We start from the raw sequence: 27,105 nt of genomic DNA, 5'->3' as shown, positions 1-27,105 counted from the left end.
GCCAAGTCCCCCAGGTCCGTCTCCCAGCGAGTCCTAACTTTCTGCAACGGGTCGGTCCTATTATTGATCAACTTTTTATATGTCAGGGAGATAGCCTTGCGGTCTATTGGGTCCAACAGCAGCCTGTCCTCTAAAGGAGAATAAGCCGGGAGAGAGGCGTCATCAGGAAGGGCGCCGCCAATAGCGTGACTAATTTGAAGGTAGCGAATGTACTCCGACTGGGCGAGCTGGTACTTGAGTTGGAGCTCCGCAAATGTCGCCTTCCTACCCTTGATCCACATATCTCCCACAGTCGCGATACCGATCAAGTCCCATTTGTCGAACCCTGCGCAGGTACTCAGCCTTGATAGACAATCAGGTTCCCAGAGGGGGGTAGCCTTAGTCAACCGCCCATACCACCCCATGCGTCGCTGGAGTCTGTGCCATATCTCCACCGTCCGGGCAGTTGGGCCAGTGAGATTGAGTTTTTTATAGTTTGAATACAGTGCCGTATTGTATCCCCCCCTCCCCAGGAGCCATCGATCGGTACGGAAATTGGGATCATCATGGGACCCGAACACCCACTGGTTAATTGCTACCAATTGCGATGCCTGGTAGTAGAGTCGCAGGTCCGGCAATCCTATTCCGCCATCATACCACCCCATAATCAATGTTTGCGTCGCGATCCGAGGCTGTCCCCCATCCCATAACAAGCCTCTAATGGCAGCTTCGATCTGTGAAAAATACGACTCTGGAATCGGGTGGGGCGTATTTTGTAATGCGTAGAGAAAGCGTGGGAGGACCAGCATCTTAAATAGCGATGCCCGACCCAATAGTGTAAGGGGCAGCGTCTTCCAGTGGACCACATCTGCTTTGAATCTCAGGAGCGGGCCCAGTAGATTGCGATCATAGAACAATTTGGAGTCTAATGTTATATGGATGCCGAGGTATTGGAAACCCTGTGGCGCCACCGGTATGGTGTATCCTCTGGGACTATTGGGAGGGTCGCCCCAGAGCGGGTACATCTGGGATTTGGACCAGTTAATCTGGTAACCGGAGTGGGCCCCAAAGATATGGAAGATGTGGAGAACCCGATGGATAGAGCAGGCCGGGGAGGCCAAATACAGCAAGATATCATCTGCGTATAAGGATATACGATCTTCGTGTTCCGACGTCCACTTGAAGCCTCTAATTTCCGGGTCACCCCTGATCCAGACTGCGAGGGGCTCCAAGGCCAAAGCAAAGAGAAGCGGCGACAGCGGACAACCCTGTCTCGGGCCACGGTATAGGGAAAATGAGCCCGATTGGTGATTGTTAACAGAGACATGGGCCAACGGTAGCTTATATAAAAGAGTCTGATCCAGCCGATCAGCCGGGGCCCTAATCCAATCCGGGCCAGGACCGCGAAGAGATACTCCCAAGCCACAGTATCAAATGCCATCTTAGCGTTGAGCGCTAGTAGAAGTGCCTCCTCTTGTAGAGTGGCGGCCCGACCCAGTGCCCCATGCACCCGACGAAGATTTCGTGCTGTGTTACGGCCAGGCATGAATCCCGATTGATCTGGGTGGATCAAGGCGGGAAGATACGGCAGCAAACGATTAGCCAGCACTTTGGCCAATATTTTGGCCTCTACGGTAATTAGGGAGATAGGCCGGTACGACGCGCACTCATCCGCTGGTTGGTTATTGTGGCGGTACGAATATCTGTTGGGAGGGTACCAATCTCAAAACACTCATTATACAAATTCAATAAGTGGGGTGCAACCCTCACGGCCATAGATTGCAGGAGTTCTATCGGGAGACCATTAAGGCCCATTGCCTTACCGGACCGGGTGTCGCGTATGGCTTTTTGGATCTCTTCAATCGAGATGTCCGCCTCCAACACCTCCCTATCCTGCTGCGAGACACCCCGGACATCAATAGTAGCCAGGAGGTCTGGTGCCCACCTTGCTTGTGATTGCTGCGGCGTAGCGTAGATCTGCTCATAATATGCTGCAAATGTCTCGGCGATGTTTCTGGCGCGGCTTGTTTTGATTTGCAGCTCCGGGCACATCCTTCTGTAGTCCTGTGTTTGTTTCTTTTTTCGGGTTCTGTCACTTCGTTGCAATACCCACACACCCCCACTCGGCTTGTTTTGATTTGCTGCTCCGGACACATCCGTCTGTAGTCCTGTGTAGTCAGTGCTTTAAATGGGCCGGTACTCACCGGTACTGAGTACCGGCACTTCTTAAATTTATCGCTCTGAGTACCGGCACTTCTCTACTGCCGTAGAGAGTACCGGTACTCATGAAAAGGTAGGCTCATTAGCTGTGCTGGTGAGCAGGAGTGGGACGTGTCCCCGACAGGCAAGGCGCCGCTTCTGTAGCCCCGATCTGAGCCCCAGCTGAGCTATTCAGCAGGGCTCGTTTGAATAATCTCCGGTGCTCTCTATCGCGCTGTGCTTGACAGAGCATGGTCGAGATTCATTTTACCTGCTAGTGTGCGCGTGTGATTTTCAAAGCGCAGCTCTTCAGGTAGTGAAAAGTCAGTGCAGGGTAATATTTTAAACAGAGAAATGTTATCAGGGGCAAGGACGGCGGATTCTCACACTTCCCATACTTTCTCTCGATCGGAGGGTTAATGCCCAGACAATGCGATCGAAGAGGCCCCTGGAGCACTTATGCTTTCTGCTCTGAGGCACCTACCTTCCTGACTCTCTGAAGAAGAGACAGGCTAGCGATCCTGTCAGTGCCGCGCCAGCAGCTCTTCTCGGTGGATCGTTCTGACAGCTATAAAGAGATTCAGGTGAATCATATATTAATTTAATAATGTCCTGCTGCTGACATTTAAAATGTTTGTTACGAAAATGATTAGGGGGCTCCAGCACCGTATAAGGCCTTGCAAATGGGCACACTAGAGTTGTCTGTCTGAGCTGAAAATGCACTACGTTTTGTCTAAACTAGCAGTTTTGATGATTTATTAGTAGTTCAAAGTGTTTAACATCCTTGCTTGACAGTGACACTATGAAGCAGCAGCCTTTCTTTTCCCAGCACAGTTAGACTTGCTAAGTCAGAGGTCATGTGATTATTGTTCCCACTGGAGAGAGGTCAGAGTTTTCTGTACTGACAGATTTCACTTTTACAATTAAGTAGCATAGAGGGTTAATATGCCTCCTTCAAAAAAGCATATTGTATTGTACTGTATTGTATGTGGATAGCTCAGTGAGTTGCTATTTTTGTTTCATGTGGTTTGGCCGCATCTGAAGCTGAGGTTGGGGTGGAGGGTGCTGATTTTTTTAGAAATTAAATAATAGCTTCAAAAGCACCTGCTGCAGAGTTTAACTTCCTTGTTGCTCAAATGAGTGTGATTTCTGATATTTGTCTATTTCCACTGACTTCATTCCATGATATTGGTCGCAAAGAAAGTGCCACTCTAAGTGTTGCACATCTAGTTGTTGCCTGACTATCGTAAATCCACTGAATCTATGAAAATGTCACACATAAGCAATCTGAAACATTAGCAGCTATACTCAAATGGGTGTCATTTCTGATATTTATATGATTCCTTTGTCTTCATTGCTTAATTTTGCTAGCGAGAAAGTGTCACTCATAGTCGTTGAAATGTCACTCATAATTGCAATGAAAATATGAAAATGTCACACATAGCAATCTGAAACCTTGGCAGCTATGGGGTCCATTCAGTCCCTGTGCTGTCAACCACATTCACACTATCCTCTGCATTTGCGAAAAACACATGAATCATTGCAGTCCCCAGGCAGTGGCAATTAAAAGAGCCATGGTGAAGACTATAACATGGCTTTTAACATACCGGAGTCTTTTGTGTGTCTGCTTATGTTTGTGTGTTTGCGTGCATTTGTATGCCTGTTTTTTGTAAGAAAAAAGTGAGCGAGAGAGAGAATCGAGACACTCTCAGGAGGTATTTTAAAGAAAATGGGTGCCACTTTGTGTGTACATAACTGCTCGGCGACAATGGTTCATAAATAATGTAGTAGGGAGGGTCGGTGGTGAGTGAGTGGATGGATAAGTGAGCAAGGGTGGATGTATAGATGGATGAATCGATGGATGAGTGAATGAATGGGTGGATGAGTGAATGGATGGATGAGTGAATGGATGGATGGGTGAAAGAGGGTGGATGATTGTATAAAAGGCGTATGAGTGGGTGGATGTATAGATGGATGGATGAGTGAATGAATGGGTGGATGAGTGAATGGATGCATGGGTGAAAGAGGGTGGATGATTGTATAAAAGGCGTATGATGGGTGGATAAGTGAAAGATTGGATGGATGAATGAAAGGGAGGGAGGATGGGTGAAAGGGTGGATGGTATAAAGGGCTGAGATGGTAAAACTGAATGATGGATGAAAGACTGAATAGACAATAGAATGTAAAGGTTAAATGGGGGACATCAGCAGGTAAATGGTAGGATGAAAGGATTAATGGATAGATCGATGGAAGAGACAAAAGATATCTTCTGGGGAGGGTCGTGATGATTTGCTTCATTTGCTTTATGCCATAAGAGCTTTGGTTCGAAGTGGGGGTATTTTCAGTTTCTTCCTACTCATGTGCTCAAAAATATATAGTATGGTGCCAAACAACAGCAACTAACAGTATGGCATTAACAAGGTTCAACTATTGCAAAAAAAGGAAATGTTAACATATTATCTCATTTCTCTTTCATTTTGTGTAATGAGTTAACCTGCTTTGTTTATATAAACACATTTATCAGGCGCCAAGAAACCGTTCGGTGCACGCTGCGCTTTATAAATGTTTTAAATTAGAAATTAGAATTTTGGTGTGTGCTGCAACTATAATAGAAGTCGTTAAGTATCATCATGTCTTGCTCTTAGCCCCGCCCCTAGCCCGGCCCACTCACCACACCTCTAGCTCATTTTAATAAGTACCTGCACTTATTTTTTCCCATTTAAAGCACTGTGTGTAGTCGATCTTTGTCACTCAAAACGCCACTACTGTGTGTCGTTGTGATCGTAGATCTGAAAACAGCGCAACCCAACTTCTTCACAGCGCCTTGTTCAGGGTTGGACCCCCCTCTGTTCCAGGGTTGGACCCCCTCGGTAAAGGTGCTACAGGGTGGGACGAGGGGCTGCAGGGTGGGACGAAGGTCTGGCACCTCTTTGCTGCCCACCACAGTTGGCGCTGTGCCACCACCTGCCGGCATTCACAGTTGTCAGAAAGTGCTAATGCGATGTGGCGGGAAGGCGGGCATTAACGGGGCAATAAATCACGCTTTGAGGCGCCTGGCTCGTCTTTCATCAAAGATTGCATGAGATATGCTTCCGCCCGAGTCTTCAAGCGATTCTAATCAGTTCCTGCTGATGACCCGGAGCGCGCGCCATCGGTTTGTGTCTGTGCCGCGGCCAGGAACAATCTCAATAACAAAAGCTTGACAAGTCTCGTGGAAGGAACATTCCGTCTTCATCGACTACGACGCCGTGGTTGTGCTGCTCGTTTAGAGCGGGTTTACAAACGAGTATCCGTGCGCTGTCTGACATTACACCGTACGGAGACCGCGAGTAACAAATGTACTTCACTGTAGCACACAGTGCGGTCTCAAACGCTTCCAGGCGCTTGGGCTTCATCTGTGAAGGTTATGTAATACAATTTGTAAAGCGCTAGTCTTACAAAGAACAAAGCTGTACAGAACGATTTAACAAAATGAAGATCATATGGGCAGCGGCGGTGCAGCAAGTGCAGTGGCACCAGGTCCCTAGAAGGGGGGGGGGCAATGAACCCTGATTATTTCTGTATTTTACAGTTTAAACAGCGGCCAGGTTCCTTTTCCTTGCTTCCACTAGAGTTCATTACACGCTGGCCACACTACAGCCCCCGCGTTCCTCCCAGGGCATTTAGGGGTCACAAGCATCTTCTAGAAAATTCCCATGTGCCCAAAGCTTGTCCTGTCTGTTCACGTGCCCGCAGCGCCATTCTGACAGGTCACGTGCCCAAAGCATGCTGGTGTCTGTTCATGTGCCGGCAGCATTGACTACGTTAGGTGAATAATCAGGTATACATCGAACTGCTATTTTCAGTGTAGTGTAGAATTACTACATCACCCTTTAGGGCAGTGCCCTGAACATGCTCCCAGCTTGCCCGAATATGTAATAAATTAGCTTTTAAGATGCCCAAATGCACTTTCTAACACCCGCTACTTTCAATGTGTGTGTTCATTACTTGGGCAACTGGGCACTCACACTAACCATGGAAACACCTGAGCAAGCTGGGGCAACCCTGAAGGTTTGGGCAACTTAAAAAACGAAATCATTGAAACTTACGACGTCACTCTGGTGCCTGCCGTGACAGAATCGAGGCCAACTCTGGTCTGTTATGATTATTTATGGAGCGCACATCTAACTTGGCAGTGTGTCCTCCAGGCGCTAGATAAGAAGGGAACGGAGCGGGCAGAGTTTGACATCTGGGTTAAGAGTTATGTACTCCGTCCGTTTTGCCAATTCAAGAACTGAGTAGGCGGCTTTGAAGTGTTTGGGGTGAGGAGAGGGGATATGGGGGTCATTGCAGGGTTTGGGCGCGAAGTAGGAGTAGGTGATGCCACCAGCTCCGGCTCTGTGGATGGGGGGTTGGGAAGTCACCTCCTTGAAATCTACAAATCCACACCACACCACACAATTCCACACCATACAATTCCACAACTAAACTAATCAAATCCAACCCACATAATTCCACAACACACCACATACATACACTTCATTACACATAACTAAAATAAATTGCCATTTACACTGCCTAAAGTGCCAACAAATACAAGACGTAATACATAAGTAAGAAAACATTGCAGTTTACAATGCCAATAGCTCCAACTCCAACAAAAGCAATACCTATTGCATTTCCAATGCTTGTTTCAACGTGCTTGGGCCTACACATTGCGAAAACTCCTCATAAAGCCCAGCGTGGGTCAAGGAAAAGGTAGGCATCGCTTCTCATGAAGCTACTATTCGTATCAAGTTACCCTTAACGCTTACCTTCCTAATTCGTTTCCCTTTAATTACAGGATCCAACCTGATGGTGGACTTTTTATTTTGCTATCAAGCTCAACATGTGGGAATCAACACCACCATAATTGGTAGGTCATTTTAACCAACCATCCTGCAAATGATTCCCTCTTTAAAAAACACATCTCACTCATTCTTTGAATCATTTTGCCCATATAGGCTGTCGGCACCTCTGTCCTGAAGAAGACCCGCTGTGACGTTGGTTTAGTAACACATATTCCGGGGTCAAAATGTCGACACCTCATAACAATCCGTGCCCTACATTCTCCTTACCCTAAAGTAGAACAAGCATTTACAATGCAATGGTCTCGGCATTGGTAAAGTTAGAGCTATTGGCATTGCTCATGACATTATTTTTGTTTATGTTTTTGTTTTTAAAACATTTAAAGAAACGGCATTGTCATGAGCAATGCCAATAGCTCTAACTTTAACAATGCCGAGACCGTTGCATTGTAAATGCTTGTTATCAATAAGCCTGGGTTACCATGCAGAAACTCTTGTAACATGTTAAGCGTATCATCATTTTTGAGCAGCCTTTTTACTGCTTTTCTCATTTTGCAAACGTAGTTGCTCTGACTTGTACCCAAATCTAACAGACACAGCCTAGCTATACGTACATTCCCCTCTTTAGTTAGCAAAAATTAAAAAAAGTTTAAGCCAACTTCCATTTAAAGTGCTGGGGCCTCTGAATGTTGTTTTGAGACTGACGCACTGGGCAGGCCTAAGACTTGGCAAAGTACCCTTTATCCATACCATATATTTTTAAATCGGAGGCTTTACCCAGTATTATTCCTGCATTACCGTAATTCAGAATGGGATTTATTTGAGAAGAATAGTCTTAAAAATGGAACAACCATTTGCCTGCATAGTGTTGGTTAAATCGGAAAAGACCATAACGGGATATTTTTTCTTGATTCAAAGCAGCGGACTGCTACCTATTAGCCAACTGCAAACTGTAAGACTAAAATATTCCTCTACCACCATCTAAAATGTGAATGACACTTTCTTCAAGCACTTACTGATGGCAGCTTACCAAAACCAACTAATGGCTGAGGTGGGTTGACTCAAAGCCCTCAAGGGTGATTGCCTAGCTCTTTTTCATTACAAACACTGTTTCCAGACCCTGACTTTGCTATCATAATCTAAAGCCTTCTGGGTATTGTAGTTGTTTTATTTAAATTGGACTAACACCTGAAAGGATTGGTTTGATGCGGAACAATTCAGGACTGGAGACAGACTCCGCATGGACTTGGAGAGAAATTATGCCACAAGTGTGTGTTTGGCGTCGGTGAGGAACACAAGCAACCAGACCTAAACATGGTGGTGGGCAGAGATGCAGCTTCATATTGCCTAGAATAAAATGCTTTACTCCTTTCCCACATTGTTTCAGGAGTCCACCTCGTTTTGGTCAGGTGAAGCAGCTGACCAGCACACCCAAAAACATGTTTCAACACCACAACGCACACGACTGGCTTAGGCTCAAATCACAAACATTTTCGGGGAGTCCGCCTACCTAGGAGTAATTTGTTAATGAGATTAAAAGTGTGAGGAATTTTGGTGGGTGGGCTTTGACTACGACTCTCGACTCCAGGTGCGGAATTCAGAGGCAACTGACAGACTGCTGTTCGCGCACATACGCTTACCACCAGTATGACACAATTCATTTGAAATATTGTCTCTTTTGAAAGATAGCATCTCCTGGTTTACAGGTTTTATTATAAATACAAAGCAGAGGACCATGAAAAACCTGCAAGCAGCAGCGTCTGTCATTGAACAGATAAGCGCTGCAGGGGAGTGACCTGCCGTTTGAAGAACCGTAGTGAACGACACCCTTGAACACTTCGGGGCTTGGTGGGGAGGGGTAAGTCGCAAGGAACCACACCAGAGTGAGAAAGAAAGAAAGCTACGCGGGGCGCACGGATTGCACGCCAGGTGACGGTGGGGTGTTGAAATGCAACATGGAGGATTCAGGCGGAAAGGATACCTCTGAACCTAGGACATGTACTGGACAAACAAACATAACACCAAGCTGGCCCATGCCATCATTGTAGCTTTTTACCAGCTCTGGTTTTAGTCCCATACTTTTAATGTGAAAAACGAAACTACGAGTATCCGAGTGCTTCGGTGCTTAATGTAGAAACAGCCCCACACGGGTTCCCTCGTGATATGGGGCTGAACCCCCCTATAAAACAGACCGGAAAGAATTAAGCGATGGCATTAGCCTATAGTAAGCCGAGATTCTTAAACACCTCCATAAAGTCTTCTCGGATTGAACTCAGTTTAAGAAGGCACATTGCATACAAAACACCGTCCACTGCGACAGTTTGGTGTTGCTACCATAAGAGAGCACTTTGCGAGAGCAGTTGCGTGTAAAGTAAGAGAAAGGAATGGAATTCGCCTGCTTTTCCCCTCATATTGACCTGCTCCCGACCACTCACCTGACTAGCGGCCCGCTCCGCTCCAGACCCCCGCAGCCGAGCTCCCATGGGTGCTTCTTGCCGCGCGCCGTCCCTGCACGCGCACTTATCGGGAACTGCTAATGCCGAGCACCTGCTTCTTCCCTTCTACCTGGCCACTGGCCAGCGAACCCCGTGGAAAACAAAGGCCACATACCAAGTGTATTTGCGTAAAAGGACAACAATCAACTAGGGTGGGGCGTGTAGTGGAGAAAGTACACAGATCTCTGCGTGTGCCTAGACAGAGAGCGGGCAGGTAAACAACAAACTCGTTGTTCCGAATCACTACAGCCGAGTAAACATTTCCAGGCTCCTGACTTGCATTGTATTTAAATTGAGCAACGATAGTGGTTGTTCCAAATCTCTACTTATTTTAACTATCGCCTAGACGAGTCAAGCACAAACCACCAGGAAGTAAAACAAGTAAAGAGGAACAAGCCGAGGGCACCGGAAGACACCACCGCCTTTCTCCGAGGCAGAGCAGAAATGCCTCGGAGAAACGCAGCGTCCTTTTCGGATTCGGGGGCGTGTTTTGCTGTTATCTCCTCCAGCCATTGGCTGGAGGAGATAATTAGACTTTCTGCAAAAAACACGCCCCCCGATCTGAAAAGGACGGGGCCTGATCGGAGTGACAGGACCTCTTCTCCAATGGCTGGCCAGCATTGAAGAGGCCAGCCAATGGAGAACAGGGGAGAAGAGGGGCGGGTTCAAGCCCCTCTTCTCCAAAACATTAAATCTCTCGACTTCCGGTTCTGCCTTCGGCAGACCGGATGGTCCCGAGACCTAAAAAGGGCTCAAATCAGGGTCTTTGAGATTATTCTGTATAGCGTCAGATGTTAATTGATTCATACATTTTATATATTGTTTTATAATCCTCGCATTGCATATGATGCACTCACTTTACCACTCTATCACTTCACGATCACTCAGTCACAAATAAGTCATGTAAATGTCCTTTCAATGATGAACATGTTAATGTGACAGCCTTGCATATACAAAAAAGATAAATATACTAATCGTGAAAATCAGATAATAATTCTTTTGGTGTGTTTCTTGTTACATATTCATTATCTAAGAAATTGGTCACCTAACAGAACCATTTGTAGTTAATTTTGTAAACGCCCAGTTTCTGAGAGACCCGGGGTTACCCCATTACAGTTCGTGTGCCACCACGGGAGACAGGAAAAAGAGACATTGCCCTCTCAGCTTGGGGAGAGTGATGCTGTTCCTCCTTACATTTCATGTAACACCTACTCTCGCATTCCTGGGATTATTTGCTTTTTCCATGATGGTGTGCTGCTGTAGTTTTTTCATTCAATTTTTTACTCATGTGTAGCGCTTAGAGTGGAAAACATCGTTTCTATGTAGCCGTGTGAGTTCAGGTTGTGGGTGGGCCAGGATTGAGAACTGAGGAGTTCAGGCTGAATGCAGTGCACATTTTTTTACAGTGCCTGTCATTGGGTCATAAAGAGGTTCAGAATACATGCAATCCATGGCCTCTCTGCGGAGCACAGAGCAATGGTATGTTGTGCCAATAGTGATTATATGCAAAAGTATGAAGAGGTACATACTGACAGGTTGAAAGTTAATGAAAATGCAGTGCGTACAGGTCAGTGGGTGCATTGTGTTTAGGGTGGATTGGTAAAGTGAAGGAGATACAAACAAGTATATGCAGGAGAGAGTGAATAGAGGGTGCTGAAGAGGAAAGAGAGGAGGTGTGAGATATGCAGATTGAGAGTGTTTAGAAAGATATAAGAAGAAAAATTGTCTTAATGTTGAAGAAAGAAACAGCGGAATAGAGTGGTGTAAAGAGAACAGGAGTGATTGAGACACTCAGAATTTTCCTCTTCCACAGACCATAGTAAAGTTCAATTAACAGTATTCTTAAATTTTTTTAACTACCTGTGTGTATATCACCCATTGTAGATGGCCCCACCAGTTTTATCTGAGGCCGCATGTGTGCATCCCTCACGCCCAAAATCACACCTACGCCACTGCACCAAACCACAAAAATAATAAAACTTTCATGCGAAGTTTGGTGTAAATTCATCCAGTGATTCGGCTGTAGTAGAGCACGATTTTCTATGTGAATTTAAATAGGAAATACATGTTTTGCCCACGCATTTGAAAGTTTTTTTCTCCTGAATTGATTTGCATATTTGGCAAGGTTCTGAAATGTAGCTAAGATAGGTGAATACCGGGGTCGTGGCCAAGATGGCGGCAGAGCAAATTGCTAATCCTTGACCTCCGTGCCGACCCATTCCCCATCCACCATCTATCCTGGTCATTGTGCCTTAATCTCTAACCTGGGGGCCCTCCTGGATGCCCAGTGGTGGTGAATGCTCCTCCTCAACCCGCTGCGGCTCAGCCAATCATTCACGAAGTCCACAAGTCTGAGAAATACGGTAGTAGAGCTTGTATTGGAGAGGCCTGTAGACGAGTCCCAAGCCCTGATCCAGAGAAAGGCTAGTGACTGGACCAGGTGCGGCGTTGCCCTGTTGGTGGGTATCGCTCCAGACCAGGGCAGGGCAGTGTGCAGTTAGAGTCGGTGAGAAGTTGGCCTGATGTATGATGTCACTAGTTCTAGTGTACACCTTATATCAGTCCAAACAACCCTTATGGTGATTGGTTGTAAAGTCAACCTTATAGACCAGCTATCCTAGTGGTAGCATGGACATGAGCAGTCTTAGGCTAAACTCTGAATGGCATGTGAAGCCAGCTGTGATACCATATATAATCCCTAGAATACCAAATGAAAGGACACCACAACAGATATATATATATAAAATAAAGTGTATTTATTCTAGTTAAACCCTCAGCACTCTTTATGAGATTCGAGGTAAGTACAACACAGTCTTATTCAAGCATACATTAAGTCACACAGGTAAGTAATACAGTTAGGCCCTAGGGGCCACGCAAACCATATACTAAATAAGTGGTATAAGGACCACTGTCATGGAAATAGTATAGGCCTAGGCCTAGGTAATCGCTGGGACTACACTACACTACCAACAGTTAGGAAGTGGGAGGCCCACGGGATTCAGGTGCAGAGTGGAAACACTCACGCATAATGCGTATAGTCGATAGAAATAGTACAGTTCTGAAATAAGCAGTTTTAGGACACTTCTGAAGCAACTAGGAAGTCAAGACTCGGGAACTAGACCCTAGGATAGTCAATACCCTTGTGAGCACCGAAGTACCCAAGTTACCTAGCCCACGGGCTGTGGGTGCATAGGTGTGAACTTGCGTCGGGTTTCGTCGTGGACTTCTATGGATGCCTGAAGGAAAGTTGCTGACAGGCAGTCAGTGCAGAGTGTCCGGTGGATCCCAAGGCTGGGATCAAGAAGAGAGGATACCTGCAAGCAGAAGGGACAGAGTCTGGGTCACTAGCCAGTGACCACGTGGAACCAGGAAGGAACCAGGCGATGTCTTGAAGATTGCAGGCGAAGAGGTGAAGCTTGTCGCAGCAGCCACGGGTACCAGGAGACGTCGAGGACGACCAGGACCAGGAGGCGAGCTGTCCCACGAAGGCTCTTGCTGTCGGCGGCGTCAAAGTCGAACTAGGACTCACCAAGCCTTGGCAAGCGGGACCCACGAAGAATGGAGGACTTGCTTCGGGTGCAGACCAGGAAGGTCTGGGGTGCTTCTCTATTGCAGAGAAGCGGGAGCCAGTCTGGAGGAGCCAAACCATCAGTGAAGATTTCAAGGTGTGTCGTCACAAAGGCCGCTAGCCAACGGGCAAGCAACCGGACAGACGCGGCAAGCAGGAAAATGCAGAAGGGCCCCACGCAGGACTCGTGGAGTGTGGGGGGCTGATCTTCGGTGCAGATGGTGCTTGGGGTTGGGGCTTCTCAATCCCCGGTGCACAACTTCGAGGGTACCTCAGAAGCTGCGCTGGAAGATACTCGCCACTTTTCCCAGGTAGCCGGTCCCACGTCTCTTGTCGCCTCCACGGATCTCAGCTCGGCTGTGGATGTGGATCAGGGTCGGAGAAGTCTGGAAGTCAAGGCTCTGGTCGGGCTCTGCAGTCGGTCCCTCGTAGAACTGCAGCAAAGCAAAGGGTAGTCTCTTGATGGTGCCTGTTTGCACAGGGTAGCCACTCCTTGGCCACAAGGGGGATTCTTCAGTCTTCTTCTTTCGTCGAATGTCGAAGGTCCAGAGTTTCTGTTGCAGGTTCAGGATAATCTAATCTCCTGGGGCCCAGCTACCACACTTATACTAATCTGGGGGGCTGGGTTGCCTGCTAGGTCACGCCTTATGGGTGGGACCTGGGAGGGGGGTGGTTACACCCCCTTCCCTTTGTCCAGTTTCGCGCCAGGTCTGGGGCTGGAGTGCCCCAGCACCGGTTTGAACTGGACTATGCATGGGACACCTTATGTGCCCCAGGCATGTCTCATTCCTTTCAGCCCTCCCTGCCCCAATACACTAAAGTTTGTCTGGGGAGGTGCTAGCACCTCCCCAAGCAGGAAACCTATTGTCCAAGCCTCCCTTGCCGGGATCACTCCCAGCAGCAGGAGGTCAGACTTGTGTCTGTAGCAGCAGCATCCATTTTGTGATGCTGAGGCTTTGGTTAGAGTTAAACAGCAAAGTAGGATTTTAACATGTCTCTCCCTCTAGAAGGGGGGAATAATATCCTCATCACCAGAAATGGTATGGGGGTATTATTCCAAAGTGTTAGACACCTTACACGACATGTTTTGATAAAGCCAAACCATAGTTACCATAACCTTTTAAGATTAAAAGGTACTTTAAGAGTATATGGTAGGCTATATCATAGAACAGCTATAAGGACATGGTTCCAAAAGCTGCAGACAGGCTCAGCTCATGCTAGAGCACCATCTCACATGTTACCAAGCACTCTGCCTCCAGGATTGTTAAGGCCTGCCATAGGAGTGGCTGATAGGTACACATGTGTCTATATTAAGGGTAGATATAGGTTTACTATATCTAAGCAAGGGGTGATTACACGACCTTGCCCCAGCTGAGTGATCAGCCAGTTGTGTCTGATTGGAAGGCCAGACCAGGGGTGGCATAATACATGCTGCAGCCCCTGGGAGGCCTAGGGTACACCTATGCCCTGGGTACCTAGGGTACACTGTACAGGGTCCAATAAGATGATCCTTACCAACTGGGGATGTACCTAGGGTACATGGAGTCCATTTTAAAGAGAGAGCAGACAGCCTGAGACCCTGAATGGCAGGATCTCAGGCCAACTAAGTCGAAAAACCAGCTAGCCACTAGGCAAAAAGTTGGGGGTAACCATAGTCAGATATCCACCTTCCTACACAACCCCCCCCCCCCAAACGAAAGGAGATAAGGCTGTCCTTGACCAGGTAAGCCTGTATTGCCTAAGTGGCCATATAAGGAAGAACCAGCACTGGCATGGTTACCCCCTGTCTCATGGTCCACTAAGCAATCCCTCACCCTAAAGGTATCATAGGGTCTCCACCATAGGGAATCTCTACCTTTGGTGTGTCTTTGCAAAGTAAAAGGCTGGTGTGGAGATGGAGTACTGAAGTGAGTGTCCTCAAAGTGAGGCCTCAGCTTCCTCCAATCATCCTCCACCATGGATGCATTTCTTTCTTTAACTGAGTTGCACTGTGCTCTCAGGGTCAGCCTCTGGCTACCTAAAGCTGGAGGCTGGGTCCCTTTTGTGGGCTTACTGGAGGGACAGGTCAGGTTTGGGGCCCTAAGGTCCCATGTTTGCCTGTGCCCAACAGAATCCCTCTGGGGGAGGTCCCTAACTACCTGTAAAGGAGATCCCTCAGGAATGTTTTTAACCATCACCTGGCTAGGGCTACTAGCCAGGCAATACTCATCTTTTTGATGGGGGGGTTCTTGTGGACAGGGGCCCTCTTGGGGTCCACTGGCCTCCCTGACCTCTGCAGCCCTGGGCTGACTGAGGCAGGGTAGAGAGAAGCAGGCTACCTGCACCAGACTGGGTCCCACCTTGGAAGGAGCCACTGACATCAGAGGCTCTGCCAGGCCAGGCCTGGCTACCTCTGGGGCAGTTCCTTCACAAGGGGTGAGGTCAGATCCCTGAGGAGGCTGACCTTTTCCTAATGTCTGGGGAGAGGGAGACTTTTCTTCCTCTCCACTACTCTGTTTGTGTGGAGTGATCCATAGTTTCAGGCTTCACTACACCTATGTCAGTCTGAGTATGGGCTGAGACCATTACAGCCTTGCCAACCTTTTCAGGGAGGCACTCAGTTTGGGTTTGAGCTGTGACTGTCACAGCTCTGCCAATCTCTACAGGGAGTCTGTCTTTGCCTGGGCTGTGGCTACCACTGCCTTTCCAACCTTTTCAGGGAGGAAATCTATTTGGACAGGGGTTGTGGCTGGCACAACCCCACTACCCTTTTGTGAAAGGCCTACCATTTTAGAATGGGTGTCTTGTTCAACTCCAGCCCAAGCTGAGAGTTCTAAGTCATTCCCCAGTAAGCAGTCTACAGGCAAGGTTGGGGACACTGCCACCCTCTTAGGGCCAGTGACACCACCCCAGCTGAGACATACCTCTGCCATGGGATGACTGTTCTGTCTGCCATCAATGATAGTTACCTGGTATGAGAAACCAGGCAAAAGCTGCTCAGAGGGAACTAGCCTATGGGCCACCATAGTGATGCTAGCTCCAGTGTCTCTGTAGGCCTCAGCTTTTCTACCATTGATGTAGGGCTCCTGTCTGTACCTACCCAAAGTGTTGGGACAGGCAGTGAAGTTGGCAAACCCCATGCCACCATCACAGACAAGAGTAGCTGCTGTAGGGGAATTGGCTAAGCCTGGGTCCCCCTGTGTTCCCCAAGAAAACCCAACCAAATTTTTGGGGGCACTCCCACCACCTGGGGAATTACTGCTGACAGTAATAGGTGGTGTGACAGGAGTAGTTGGAGGAACAGTTTTGTTTTTAGCCTTTGGGCAACTGCTGTCAGTTTTCCAATGCCCAGGAGTTTTACACTCATGGCAGTAAGGCTTTTTAACTGTGGTAGAGGAGGGAGCTTGGGACACACCACCCTGCATGGAGTTTTGGGGCCCTGAGGAAGATTTCTCTTTTGTTTTATCCCCACCCTTCTCTTGAGGCTTGGTGGTATCTTTCTTTTGGTCACCACCCTGATGTTTAGGCCTAATCCTGGTCCTGACCCATTTATCTGCCCTCTTTCCCAATTCTTGGGGAGAGGTCAAATCTGAGTCTACCAGCTGCTGATGGAGAAGCTGGTTCTGACAATTACTAAGGATCTGCTCCCTCATAATCAAGTTGTACAATCCTGTATAGTCCTGCACTTTGCTGCCAGTTAACCAACCCTCCAAAGCCTTAGTGGCACAATCCACAAAATCAGACCAGTCCTGTGTCTGTGTCTTCTGGGTGTCTCTGAACAACAACCTATATTGCTCAGTGGTTAAGCCAAACCCATCTATCAGAGCACTCTTCAGGACTTTGTAGTTGTCAGCATCCTCATCACTGACTGTGAGGAGCTTGTCTCTACCTTTGTCAGAAAAGGAGAGCCACAAGATAGCTGCCCACTGACTCTGGGGTACCTGCTGTACTTTGCAGGCCCTCTCCAAAGCAGTCATCCACTTGTGGATGTCATCCCCATTCTTGTATGGGGGGACTATCTTGCTTAGGTTTCTATGGTCATAAGACCTATCCCTATCTCTAGGAATGTTGCTGCTACCAGTGGGTTCTGACCCACACATTTTTTGCTCTCTGGCCAGAGCAAGCTTCTCTTTGGCAAGGGCAAGTTCTTCCCTTTCAATCCTCAGATTGGCTTCCCTCATTCTGGCCTGATGCTCTCTCCTCTGGGGGGGAAGTCATCCCCCTGTGGGATGAAGCATTGGAGCGTCCTGAGTGATAGGAGTGGAGAGAGTCCCCTGAGGGAGATCTACCCCTGCTATCTCTCTTTTTAAGATTACTTGGGGGCCTGTAAGGGAAGCTCCCATGCAAGCTTAAGTTAGCCTGACTAAGTCTTCTAACTGGGGTCTTGCTACCTCCCTCTTCTTCTGAAGTCTCTTCTACCTCATCTGTATCAGTTAAGTCAGGGGTCTCTTCTGTGGAGGGGAGGCCCTTATCTACAGCTATGGCACCATACTTGGCAGCTCTTTCAGCATCATAGGCCTCCAGAAGCTCCACTAGCTGTCTAAGGGTAGGGTTGGAACCCTGTTTTAATCTCCTGTAGGTACACAGTTGTCTCATCTCCTGGAAAGTGAATGCATCATATCTAGAGGGAATCTGTCTAGGATTCTCCTCTCCTGAGGGAGTATCAGTGTGATCTCCATTCAGGGACATGATTCTAGTGAGGGTGTGGTGTGTGCACCTACCTACACTAGTTGTATCTACTAAACCTCTCTAGTAGTTGTAGCAGGGTGTGCTAGGCCCTTCAACCTACAACAACTAAGTCCAGTAGGACTTACATATTTATAATCTATGTTATATGTACCTAACAATATCTTATGTGATCTTTCAATTTAGTATCTCAAGATTACAATGGTATTACAACAGCAAGCTCAGTATGTGGAGAAGTGTGGCTCAGGGGTTAGAGGCGGCAGACCCGGAAGCTGAGATCGGTCCTGGACCAGGGTTCAATTCCCTGCCTCGGCGGGTCTTGGGCTAAAAATTCCACGGACTCGATAATTCTCGCCCCGGTGCCTCCTCGACTCACGGGTTCACACTCTGTGACTCTGGGCAATAGCTTGCTTAATCTCCACAACGGCCCCTCGCGGCGGGATGCCTGACTTTCACCTTGTGGATACCCTGCTATCTCACAGGGGAATACCAGGACGGGTTCCCTAAGCAAGCGCCGGGAAACCCACTGCGGGTAGCTGTGCGCTATATAAGCTTAACTACATTTACATTTACATTTACATCCCAACCGCTGCTCACCAATGTGAGAAGTTGGCCTGATGTATGATGTCACTAGTTTTAGTGTACACCTTATATCAGTCCAAACAACCCTTATGGTGATTGGTTGTAAAGTCAACCTTATAGACCAGCTATCCTAGTGGTAGCATGGACAAGAGCAGTCTTAGGCTAAACTCTGAATGGCATGTGAAGCCAGCTGTGATACCATATATAATCCCTTGAATACCAAATGAAAGGACACCACAACAGATATATATATAAAATAAAGTGTATTTATTCTAGTTAAACCCTCAGCACTCTTTATGAGATTCGAGGCAAGTACAACACAGTCTTATTCAAGCATACATTAAGTCACACAGGTAAGTAATACAGTTAGGCCCTAGGGGCCACGCAAACCATATACTAAAGAAGTGGTATAAGGACCACTGTCACGGAAATAGGATAGGCCTAGGCCTAGGGAATCGCTGAGACTACACTACACTACCAACAGTTAGGAAGTGGGAGGCCCACGGGATTCAGGTGCAGAGTGGAAACACTCACGCATAATGTGTATTGTCGATAGAAATAGTACAGTTCTGAAATAAGCAGTTTTAGGACACTTCTGAAGCAACTAGGAAGTCGAGACTCGGAAACTAGACCCTAGGATAGTCAATACCCTTGTGAGCACCGAAGTACCCAAGTTACCTAGCCCACGGGCTGCGGGTGCATAGGTGTGAACTTGCGTCGGGTTTCGTCGTGGACTTCTATGGATGCCTGAAGGAAAGTTGCTGACAGGCAGTCAGTGCAGAGTGTCCGGTGGATCCCAAGGCTGGGATCAAGAAGAGAGGATACCTGCAAGCAGAAGGGACAGAGTCTGGGTCACTAGCCAGTGACCACGTGGAACCAGGAAGGAACCAGGCGATGTCTTGAAGATTGCAGGCGAAGAGGTGAAGCTTGTCGCAGCAGCCACGGGTACCAGGAGACGTCGAGGACGACCAGGAGGCGAGCTGTCCCACGAAGGCTCTTGCTGTCGGCGGCGTCGAAGTCGAACTAGGACTCACCAAGCCTTGGCAAGCGGGACCCACGAAGAATGGAGGACTTGCTTCTGGTGCAGACCAGGAAGGTCTGGGGTGCTTCTCTTTTGCAGAGAAGCGGGAGCCAGTCTGGAGGAGCCAAACCAGCAGTGAAGATTTCAAGGTGTGTCGTCACAAAGGCCGCTAGCCAACGGACAGACGCGGCAAGCAGGAAAATGCAGAAGGGCCCCACGCAGGACTCGTGGAGTGTGGGGGGCTAATCTTCGGTGCAGATGGTGCTTGGGGTTGGGGCTTCTCAATCCCCAGTGCACAACTTCGAGGGTACCTCAGAAGCTGCGCTGGAAGATACTCGCCACTTTTCCCAGGTAGCCGGTCCCACATCTCTCGTCGCCTTCACGGATCTCAGCTCGGCTGTGGATGTGGATCAGGGTCGGAGAAGTCTGGAAGTCAAGGCTCTGGTCGGGCTCTGCAGTCGGTCCCTCGTAGAACTTCAGCAAAGCAAAGGGTAGTCTCTTGATGGTGCCTGTTTGCACAGGGTAGCCACTCCTTGGCCACAAGGGAGATTCTTCAGTCTTCTTCTTTCGTCGAATGTCGAAGGTCCAGAGTTTCTGTTCAAGTTGCAGGTTCAGGATAATCTAATCTCCTGGGGCCCAGCTACCACACTTAAACTAATCTGGGGGGCTGGGTTGCCTGCTAGGTCACGCCTTATGGGTGGGACCTGGGAGGGGGGTGGTTACACCCCCTTCCCTTTGTCCAGTTTCGCGCCAGGACTGGAGCTGGAGTGCCCCAGCACCGGTTTGAACTGGACTATGCATGGGACACCTTGTGTGCCCCAGGCATGTCTCATTCCTTTCAGCCCTCCCTGCCCCAATACACTAACGTTTGTCTGGGGAGGTGCTAGCACCTCCCCAAGCAGGAAACCTATTGTCCAAGCCTCCCTTGCCGGGATCACTCCCAGCAGCAGGAGGTCAGACTTGTGTCTGTAGCAGCAGCATCCATTTTGTGATGCTGAGGCTTTGGTTAGAGTTAAACAGCAAAGTAGGATTTTAACATGTCTCTCCCTCTAGAAGGGGGGAATAATATCCTCATCACCAGAAATGGTATGGGGATATTATTCAAACGTGTTAGACACCTTACACGACATGTTTTGATAATGCCAAACCATAGTTACCATAACCGTTTAAGATTATAAGGTATTTTAAGAGTATATGGTAGGCTATATCATAGAACGGCTATAAGGACATGGTTCCAAAAGCTGCAGACAGGCTCAGCTCATGCTAGAGCACCATCTCACATGTTACCAAGCACTCTGCCTCCAGGATTGTTAAGGCCTGCCATAGGAGTGGCTGATAGGTACACATGTGTCTATATTAAGGGTAGATATAGGTATACTATATCTAAGCAAGGGGTGATTACACGACCTTGCCCCAGCTGAGTGATCAGCCAGTTGTGTCTGATTGGAAGGCCAGACCAGGGGTGGCATAATACATGCTGCAGCCCCTGGGAGGCCTAGGGTACACCTATGCCCTGGGTACCTAGGGTACACTGTACAGGGTCCAATAAGGTGATCCTTACCAATTGGGTATGTACCTAGGGTACATGGAGTCCATTTTAAAGAGAGAGCAGACAGCCTGAGACCCTGAATGGCAGGATCTCAGGCCAACTAAGTCGAAAAACCAGCTAGCCACTAGGCAAAAAGTTGGGGGTAACCATAGTCAGATATCCACCTTCCTACAGAGTCCCTATCAAAGAGAGCGGTGGAGCCTAAGATCCCTGAGGATGGCAGCACGTATGTCATCAAGTAGCCTGGGCAGACTCCATGAGGAGCACCGGAACCTGAAGCCTCTGGTCTATGGCCTGCGCGGCCGGAAGATGAGGCCAACAGACTACATGTGACTTCAGTGCACTAAGGCACCCAGGCGGTAGCAGCGGACATTAGGGCGGTGCGGCTTGCCTGTGTAGAGGGGCCTACAGATTGATGCTGAGGCCCCTACCCGTCTGAACTTGCTGAGTGAAGCCTTCTTCTTCTACCCTCGTTCTCCTTGGCTGGCACTCAACTGGATTGGAGACTCTGGGACTCTGACTGGTGAGCTTGTGCCCCCCTTTACTCGGGCTACAGAAGCCTCTGTGTTGAGGGACGGGGAGAGGCGGCGCTATGAAGTGGGAGTTTTGCGGAGTTACTTGGAACAGATGCCTACACTGCAGAGACACATCACGTGTTGCTTGTGAGTGGCCCGACCCTGGTTCTCACGGTGGAGGAGGTCGGTCCCGGTATGCCAACTGGATCCTCCATAGTGCCTCACTAGCTGGGGGTGGTGCGCACTTCCACTAACTGTGATCTAGAAGTCTGGACATGGGGATGACCACTTGCTGAGGAGATGGCCAAAGATTAGGACTTCAAACCCCTGTGCCAGGGACAACTCGACCGATTCGCGAGGGTGGTGGATGCTGACCCCTCTCCACCAGGACCGGGTGTGCAAGTAATCCCTAATAATGCTACACTTCTTTTGGCATTTCAGTCCTCTCGTGTGGCCCTAGAAGAGAAGGTGGGAGAGGTGCGGTCAGAGGTCACGCTGCTGCACCAGGACCTCTGAAATGAGGGTGGAAAGGTCACCACAGCGGAGCTCGAGGATACCGTCGCTACTCTCCGCAGGGAGGTCACGGAGGGCCAAACCTCCACTAAAGATATACTGTGGAGGCTAGAAGACTACGAAAACAAGGCCCGCCGGAAGAATCTTCTATTTGTGGGTTTCCCAAGGAAGTCGATGGCCCCTGACATGGCGCAGTTCTTAACGAATGGCTCCCCACCCTCATTTCACAAGACAAATTCTCCTCTAATTATATCATTTAAAGTGCTCATTGAGCATTGACTAAAACCATGCACCCTGGGGCTTCGCCAAGAACAGTCATTGCCTGGTTCTTGAATTACTGAGATAGGTATATGATTCTTGCCGAGGGACACAAACTTGAAGATATGAGAGACGAGAACTCAAAAATACTCATTCTCGGACTATACTAGGGAGGTACAGAGGCAGAGGCCCACCTTCGAAGAAGTAAAGGCCATACTATGCAATCTACAGCTATGATATATATGCTCATGTACCCGGCAAACTCGAGGTACTCTTTCAAGGGAAATCCTACTTATTCCTCACTCAAGAGGAGGCATGGCATTAGATCGAGGAGTGACCTAACCTGCGGCATCTCCCAGAGACAACAAGAGACTCCCACTCCTATTCAATAGAAGGGGCCATATGGCCAGATCAAATACCGTCTCTAGAGTGGGAGGCTGAGACAAATTTGCTCGGCAACGGCCTCGACATGGCACAGACAAGATAACCAGGATCGGCTATCCACCTCCTTGGACTCGGAGGGGACTCGGCGGCCAGAGGGACGGTGGACAAGCGAGACGGAGGATGGAACCGTGCGCACCACCGGCCATGGAATGGACCCCGAGACCCCGCATCCCCTGCTCGTGGCTATCACAGCTCTTGAAGAAGACTTAGTGCAGACCTCCCCGGAGGAGACCACCACTGATCCCCCAGCATTACCATAACGGCACGTTGACAATCTGTATGGTGCAAGAGGGCAACACACCGACATCAACTGGGGCCCTCCCCCTGCTGGTGTTCACAGGAGCAACAATACGATTGCACCAGATACCTTCATAAGTCTCACAGTTATCAGGGACAGTTGATGTAGTAGTTGTTGTTTTAGGGTTCAGGAGACTGAGTTAGTCGATAGGAGTAGTGGGCTACAGACCTCTCAGACTCCCCTGTCGAGTAGTTTTATGTTTGGTTACACAGAGATCCACTCACGGGGGTCTTTGTGGGGGGGGCAAGGGTTGATGGAGGGTTTTTCAGCCACCATTGCTTTAGAGAGTTGTTCAATTTCCACCGAGTGCTACGTTCTTAGGGACTACTTCTCAAGACTGTCAGGACAACACATATGCGGACACTGATAAGATTATCTCTGAGCTCACGTTCTGGCTCACTTATTACACCACACGAGACACACACACTATCCCGCAAAAATAGGGCACAATCTCTATTTTATTGTGGAACTTTAATGGCCTGGGACACAAGGTCAAGAAGGGGCTGGTCTCACAATACATAAAGAGACTCCAACCATCGGTAGTATTTTGGTAAGAATCGCATCATAAGGGGACGCAATGTAAGTTCTTAAATCAGGGTGCATACCATATGGTGGGACAATCTAACTATACGTCTGGATCTAGGAGAGTTGCAATTTTAATCTGCAAGCGTCACCTAGTGCTGGATTGAACCGCTCTGTAGATACGCCGGGGTAAAGGTTCTGTGGGGAAGCCGAGATGTCACACTAATTAGTGTATATGTACCCCCTAGACTACATGCCCCAACCCTAGAAAATATATTACACATTCTTCTAGAGGTTGGTTCCTCTCTTCATTTAGTGGGTGGGGATTTTAATGATGATATAGACTCAAACCAAGACAAATTTTGCCCCACTCTACTGCATGCCCATCCAACCCCACTAGAAAATTTCACAACTGCCCTGGGATGTATAGATTTGTGAAAACAGATGCACCCTCATGATAGGGGCTACTCTTATTTCGCTGGAGCCCATTGCGCATTCTCCCACCTTATATCCTAGCGCCAGAGCGAGAAGCACAGGCGGTTAAGGCAGGCAACTTATTTGGCCCGAGGTCTGTCAGACCACTCGCATCTGCTATTGCAGTTGGGTGGAGGTGGGAGGTCCAGCGCTACATGGTAACTAAACGTCTGGGACCTGAGGGCTAGGAAGGTGGCAACTAGCCTTAGAGTAGATACTGAGCTCCACTTTAAAGAAAACAAAAACTGTATCCTCCAAAATCACATTGTGGGAGGCGTATATGACGGTCCTTCGGAACAGGGTGCAGAACCTAGTGGCTCAAATACGAAACTGTGCATTTGGTGCTCTGGAATCCCTGGAAACCCAACTACAAGAGATAGCAAGTAAACTGGACCCTAAATCAGATCCTACCGTACTCAGGCAGCTGACACTCCTCAGAAAAGAATACCGCGCCCTGGCGCACGGAAGTGCTAAGTCTCTGCTACTTGCTACCCTCCACAAATTATATAATGCCGGAGAGAAAGCCGGTAGACTATTAGCCTGGCTGGTGAAAAAAGAGCTTGAAGCCAAATGGGTGCACCAGGTGACCAGACCAAATGGGTAGGTGGGTGACTCAGGCAAAGACACAGCCAAGACCTTTGCAAGCTACTATGGGGAGATATATAGGGCTAGACCATTGCAATCTGTGTCTCAGATCACAGAATATATAGAATCTATTACTACCCCGATGCTAGATGCGGAGTCCCGAGACGCATTGGAGGCAGAGATAACCCTAATAGATGTCAGAAATGCTAACGCCTGTCTTGACACTAACAAAACACCCGGGCCTAATAGTATCCTCGCAGAATTCTACAAGAAATACGTCGATCTCCTGGGGCCATGGCTCCTAGATATGTTCGTAGAGGCCAACCGGAGTGGCGCTCTCCCTCCCAACCTTCAAAAAGCAACTATAGTTGTTCTTCATAAATATGGTAAGCCCAGAGAACAGTGTGGCTCGTATTGCCCAATTTCTCATTGAATATAGAGGTAAAGATATTGTCGATGATTGTGGCTACCAGTTTGATACAAACCATAACACCGCTTATCTATAGTTATCATTCTGGCTTCATGCCCAGCAAATCAACCCGCTATAACCTGAGATGTGCCCATAATTGGATCAACAAAGTACAGGGGCTATCAGAGCCACCCTGTCCTACTAGCATTAGACGAAGAGAAAGCGTTTGATGCCATTTCTGGAACTCAAGCTTGTAAAATGTGGCTTAGGTCCCAACTTCAGGAAATTGATACAATTATTATACTAGGCGCCGTGGGCATCATTGAGGGTAAACGGGGTGATGTCACCTGAATTTGCTATAGGTTGAGCGACAGGACATGGATGTCCCCTCTCTCCCCTGCTCTTTCTTTGCCCTCAAAATAGAATCACAGGCATGTAGACTCTATGAACACCCAAGGATTCATGGGTTCTGGGTACAGGGTGGGGAGCCCCTAGAGAGGGAACAAATATCCCTCTATGCTGACGATGTCCTCCATTATGTAACTAGACTCTAATCATCTCTTCCCCCCTATTATTTCAGATACTTGATGGATATGGGAGGTATTCTGGCTACCAGGTGAACTGGAGTAAGTCACTGCTGTACTTCCCAAAGGGAGTCAACCTGGCCCTCTCTCTCCCTCCGCAACTGATATGTAGCATTTTCGGTATTCAAGTACTTGGGTGTATTCTTGACTCTTCATAAAGAGGCATGCCACAAACGTAATTTTGGAAGGGTTATGCAAAATTGTCAAGAAGACCTGGGTAGGTGCAGGGCTTCTCCTCACATTACTGTAAAGAGCTGCAATGGTCAAGATGATAGCGTTACCCAATCTATTGCATGCTTTCAACATACCAACTACTCTGAGTCTTGGAATAGGAGAGCGTTTTCGGTTCCAAAGTGGACTTGGTTATAGAGTCAGACGCCAGCAAGTTAGGCTGGGGCACTCGATGTGAGGCGCTCTTTAGAGGCAGAAAATGTTCAGAACACAAACAGGGGTTACATATCAATTTCTTGGAACTCCTCGCCGACTGATTCCTCCAGATATCTTCACGGCGATAGAGGGGGACTTACATACATTTCTATGGGCTGGTAAACACCCCAAAATAGCCCGGACCACACTCCAACATAACAAGTAAAATGTCGGCCGCCCATTTCACTAAAGTCAATGACTGGCTTTATACTCCCCCAGATCACTCCACTTTCAACCTAGAACAGTCACAATGGACTCAACAGCCCTGCCTTCATTACCTTTATGGGGGTCGAGAGACTCCATGTCTCCTCCCTACCACCAGGGTGGCAATAGAGAGCCGGGCCAGAGGTACAAAAGCTATGGGGTAGCATGGCAGGCCCTTCTGGGAAACACCATTGTGGGAGGGGTAATGGCTGGCAGAACTCGGTAAACTGAAGGGTTTCAGAACATGGGACCCGATATTGACCACTAAAATAGGAGATCTGCTGGAAGGGGGCAACCATATGCTATTCTCTTAGTTGATGAACGAATACAGTATGCACAACACCCAATTTCTAAAATACGCGCCTCTCAGGCAAGCATGGAAAGCTGAGGGGCTCCCTGGAGAGGGAATCCCAGAAGTGGACCGCTGGAGGGAAGCCTCCTGATGGAGAGTCTGGGGATGGGAGTAATCTCATCCACATATCGAACTCTTATCAATAATAAACCTGTTAAACTGAGCGACCTATGAGTGAAAAGGGAGACTGTTGTGAGGGAAATGGAAGATATTGATTGTGAGGCAGCCCTCATGCATCCCCGTGAAGTAGTAGTGAATATATATATACACATATATCTATCTATCTATCTCTATAACTATATATATATTCACTGAAAAAACCATAGGTTTCACACATGTTATAGTTAGCTGTACATTTCACTCGTAAAAAACCAATGAAATTCCCCCGTTATAGTTAGTGCAGGCAACTATAACTCACGCGACCGCAATCCTCTGCTGATGCTAATACTGTATTTAGACACTTATTTGCCCATGTCTTCTTCCATTAAATTTTAGCTATACATATATTACAAATATTTTTTTTTCATAAAGACACATATGTCATCAGCAGAAGATTGCGGTCGCGTGAGTTATAGTTGCCTGCACTAACTATAACGGGGGAATTTCATTGGTTTTTTACGAGTGAAATGTACAGCTA

General features: G+C 48.1%; 1 protein-coding gene across 2 annotated transcripts in view; it reads right to left on the bottom strand.

Annotated features, from left to right (window-relative positions):
- The window catches only part of ALPK3 (alpha kinase 3), a 1,254,386-nt gene that overhangs the window by 1,173,309 nt on the left and 53,972 nt on the right, over window positions 1-27,105 (bottom strand). The window lies entirely within an intron of this gene.

The sequence above is a fragment of the Triturus cristatus genome, chromosome 3_1, assembly GCF_964204655.1.
Source record: "Triturus cristatus chromosome 3_1, aTriCri1.1, whole genome shotgun sequence".
Classification (NCBI taxonomy): domain Eukaryota; kingdom Metazoa; phylum Chordata; class Amphibia; order Caudata; family Salamandridae; genus Triturus; species Triturus cristatus.
The sequence above is the reverse complement of the archived record's forward strand: the minus strand, read 5'-3'. Positions and strand labels throughout refer to the sequence as shown.